Raw genomic sequence first — 5,241 nt, 5'->3', positions numbered from 1 at the left:
CAAGTGGAGGTAGGTGAATTGGTGGAGGTAAGTGAACTGGTGGAGGTAGGTGAACTGGAGTAGATAGGTGAACAAGTGGAGGTAGGTGAATTTGTGGAGGTAGGTGAAAAAGTGGAGGCAAGTGAACTGGTGGAGTAAGTGGGTTAACAGGTGGAGGTAGGTGAATAGATAGAGGCAGATGAACTGGTGGAATAGATGGGCGAACAAGTAGAGGTTGGTGAACTGGTGGAGTAGGTAGGTGAGGAGGTAAATATGGAGGGAAGTAATCATGGTGACAGTGTCGGTGACGAGTGGGATGAATCGGGGTGATGAGTGGGGATAAGTGGGGATGATAAGTGGGATGAATGGGGGTGATGAATGGGGGTGATGAGTGGGGGTGATGAGTGGGGATGATAAGTGGGATGAATGGGGTGATGAGTGGGGGATGATGAGTGGGGATGATAAGTGGGATGATGAGTTGGGGTGATGAGTTTTGGTGATGAACTGAGTTGATGAGTTGGGGTGATGAGTGGGATGATGAGTGTTGTTGTTACAACTAATGGTCTTATGTCGTAACAGAAGGGAAATGATGACTTGACGCTTCTTGCAGATCTTTATTTGATGCGTATATTAAGTCCCTTTTCGTATCTAGTAATTAGGTTAAAAATAAAATCCTATACTCTCGGGGCTGTTATGTGACCCCCTAGTGAACTTTATATAAAAGAACATAATTCTATGTCTAAGTTGTTATAAATTATTAAACAGCCACACCACAAATAATTTATCAATATTAACAATCTTGTATGGAAAGGCAACATATTTAGTTATATTCGAGAAACAATCTCTAGGAATTACTTAAGCTAGCAATCTCTCCAACAGTTAATCGTCTCATACCAGGGACTCTGAATTCTATAGAATACCAACAACGTAACTGAGAGCTAAAGGGGCTATGGGCTCTTGGTTGAGGACTTACTCAGAATAAGTGCTGTGAACCTACTCTGAGCGAGTGCTGTGAACCTACTGGAATATTTCTCAAATACAAATCGGGTAAGGTCACACTCGTAAGTGTCATAAGAGGGAAGATGAGTGGGGTCATGAGTGGGGTCATGGAGATGTGTTCCCTGCGAGCATGATAGACATTGCTGGAGGCAGCTCCCAGGATAGCACTGCCTCAATGTATATACTACCCACCCACAAACCCCCTTAACCACACGTACCCCACACATCCTTCCCCCCAGCAACCTACACAGCAAAGTAGGAAAAACAAGGAGGGTAAGACTGTGGCAGTGAACACAGTACCACACTGGTGGTTGATCCTCACACTGGGCAGACACAGTGTGGCAGTGAACACAGTACCACACTGGTGGTTGTTCCTCACACTGGACAGACACAGTGTGGCAGTGAACACAGTACCACACAGGTGGTTGATCCTCACACTGGGCAGACACAGTGTGGCAGTAAACACAGTACCACACTGGTGGTTGATCCTCACATTGGACAGACAGTGTGGCAGTAAACACAGTACCACACTGGTGGTTGATCCTCACACTGGACAGACACAGTGTGGCAGTGAACACAGTACCATACTGGTGGTTGATCCTCACACTGGACAGACACAGTGTGGCAGTGAACATAGTACCACACTGGTGGTTGATCCTCACACTGGACAGACACAGTGTGGCAGTGAACACAGTACCACACTGGTGGTTGATCCTCACACTGGACAGTGTAGCAGTGAACACAGTACCACACTGGTGGCTGATCCTCACACTGGACAGATACAGTGTGACAGTAAACACAGTACTACACTGGTGGTTGATCCTCACACTTGACAGGCACACTGTGGCAGTGAACACATTATCACACTGGTGGTTGATCCTCACACTGGGCAGACACAGTGTGGCAGTGAGCACATTACCACACTGGTGGATGATACTCACACTGGGCAGACACAGTGTGGCAGTGAGCACAGTAATACACTGGTGGTTGTTCCTCACACTGGACAGACACAGTGTGGCAGTGAACACAGTACCACACAGGTGGTTGATCCTCACACTGGGCAGACACAGTGTGGCAGTGAACACAGTACCACACTGGTGGTTGATCCTCACACTGGACAGACACAGTGTGGCAGTGAACACAGTACCACACTGGTGGTTGATCCTCACACTGGACAGACACAGTGTGGCAGTGAACACAGTACCACACTGGTGGTTGATCCTCACACTGGACAGTGTTGCATTGAACATAGTACCACACTGGTGGCTGATCCTCACACTGGACAGACACAGTGTGGCAGTGAACACAGTACCACTGGTGGTTGATCCTCACGCTGGACAGTGTAGCAGTGAACACAGTACCACACTGGTGGCTGATCCTCACACTGGACAGACACAGTGTGACAGTAAACACAGTACTACACTGGTGGTTGATCCTCACACTTGACAGACACACTGTGGCAGTGAACACATTACCACACTGGTGGTTGATCCTCACACTGGGCAGACACAGTGTGGCAGTGAACACATTACCACACTGGTGGATGATACACCGGGCAGACACAGTGTGGCAGTGAACACAGTAATACACTGGTGGTTGATCCTCACACTGGACAGACATTGTGACAGTGAACACAGTACCACACTGGTGGTTGATCCTCACACTGGACAGACACAGTGTGGCAGTGAACACAATACCACACTGGTGGTTGATCCTCACACTGGACAGTGTAGCAGTGAACACAGTACCACACTGGTGGCTGATCCTCACACTGGACAGACACAGTGTGACAGTAAATATCATGTGGGAGTTCGATACGTGGATTAGGGAAGAAATACTCACGTAGGCTGTTATTACGTTTAATTGCTGTTATGTGGAGAGAGCCCGCAGCCGTTACCTATCTCCTTGGTTACACTCGTAATACTGACTAGCCTGCTGGCCAGTACCCCGTAGTGGGTCTTTTGAAATAGTGTCAGCTCAGCACAATATGAAAGACCGTGACTCAAGACGGTTGGTCGTTGAGTCAACGGACAGGTTACTGGTAACTGGTTACTACTACTGAGACTGGTAACTGGTTACTACTACTGAGAGCTCGGCGACGCTAACGTATGTCGTCCCGACATACAACTAATACAAACTAGAGATGGCAGGTATACGGCTTGGGCTGATTCTATACAATGTCAAAGTACACAACATGAAACATTATAGATACATAAGTAGAACATTGGAATGAAAGCTTACGTAACTGAAACTGTAATGCAATACAAGGTATACTATAGTACAACTTAAAACTCAACAAATGAACAACGAACTCAACATTGAGATTACAAGTGATAAAAACAAAAAATTTTGATCGATCGATCTGTATTCATGTGATCTACGGATTCTGAGGAAGGAATATATACAAAGAAAGAGTGTTTAACAGAAAGGCAGATTCGGTGCACGCAAATCTAGACTGTTAACTCTCAGAATGCGGAGAGAACATGAACACAAAAAAAAATTCTTGAATACTGATAAGTTGATACTGTAATTATTCATCTATACAGATTATTTACATTTAACCCCAACTCTGCTAGGGTAAGATTGGCATATGCAGAATGGGTGTCATCTCTGGGAGGATCAAACTCTGTAGCATTAGCTAACTCATGCTGTATTTGAGGCAAATCTGAATTGGAAGTTACAAATGATACTTGAGGATTTCTCAATACCTGTCGTGTACGTAGGGAATAACGACATTCAGGTTGATCATCTGACTGAGTATCAGAGGAAGAGAGTACAGGATCAGGAGGATTGTCAGAGTCTGTCACATTAGTCTGGGTTGGAACATCATTATCATCACATACTAACTTCATATGATCCAAATGCGATTCTTTATACTGACCAGTACTAATCTCTCTAACCTTATACTTATTACCAGTGATATGTTCAACTACCCGATAAGGACCAACAAACTTTTGATCAAGCTTTGGCATTGCAGACGTTTTGTTAAAGTTAGTCAGCATAACTCTCGAACCTACTTTGATTTTGGATGGCTTTACTCGAGTATTTGCGACTCTTGTAAATTCAGCTGTTGATTTATGAAGTGTTTCACGGATTCTTCTAAAAACACTTTGAGCTAAGCTGGTACGAGTTGCTACGAAATCATCAGGGTTGTAATTTGGTTTCGGATTAGAATATAACAACTCATAAGGCAAACGTTTATCTACACCATACAATGCATAATGTGGAGTGTCACCTATAGAAACATTGTAAGCAGAATTTATAGCACACTGCACATCAGGTATAACTTCATCCCAAGTTTCACTATTGGGATTGATAGTGGCTCTCAAGACATCAAGTACTTTCTTATTGGTTCGTTCCGCTAACCCATTGCTGGCAGGATGATGAGGAACAATGGTGGATTTAGAGATCTTGTACAAGGTGCACAAATTTTCAAGAATTTCATTACAGAATTCACCTCCATTATCTGTTACTAGGGACTTAGGGGTGGTATGCCTGCAGATAATGCGTTCTTTAAACGCTTTAGCTACTGTCTCGGCAGTCTTATCTGCAATAGGAACTAACTCGCAATATCTGGTGAAATGGTCTACCATAACACACAGATGTTTGTTACCTTGGAGGGAACATTGGAAATTAGTTAACAAATCTAGCGCAACTCTTTCCCAAGGTTCGCTAGTAGTTGGATACACTTGGATTGGATTAGGACCATTAGCATTGCCTTTATGTTGCATGCAGACACTACATTTCCTAACATACTCAGAAATATCAGTTGCCATTCGAGGCCAAAAGTATTTCAATCTGGCTTGTTTTACTGAACGATCCATACCAGGGTGTGCAACACCTGGTACATCGTGAACTAGCTGTAAGGCTACATTCACTAGTGACTGTGGAATTACTAACTGGTATACTCTTCTGCTTGGAGTACCCAACTCGGCTGTTCGATACAGTAATTCTTGGTTCATGAGAAAGTCACTGATGGGTGCTGGTGGCTTCACAGTCAGAATAAGATCTTCCTGGAGCAGGAATCGAATCACACCAGACCACATGGGATCTGTTCGTTGAGCATTCTTTACATCTTCAGCACTAAATGGAGGGTCTGCAGTTACTATACTAACATGTCGCGACAAGGCATCTGCGACTACATTTGACTTGCCAGGTAAATGCTCAAAGGTGGGATTGAACTCTTGGATAGTCAAGGTCCATCTAGCTAACCTTCCAGTAGGTTGTTTGTTCTGGAATAAGGGTATCAGTGGAGCATGATCT

The sequence above is a fragment of the Cherax quadricarinatus genome, chromosome 13 (genome assembly GCF_038502225.1).
Source record: "Cherax quadricarinatus isolate ZL_2023a chromosome 13, ASM3850222v1, whole genome shotgun sequence".
Classification (NCBI taxonomy): domain Eukaryota; kingdom Metazoa; phylum Arthropoda; class Malacostraca; order Decapoda; family Parastacidae; genus Cherax; species Cherax quadricarinatus.
Note: the sequence above shows the minus strand (reverse complement) of the source record.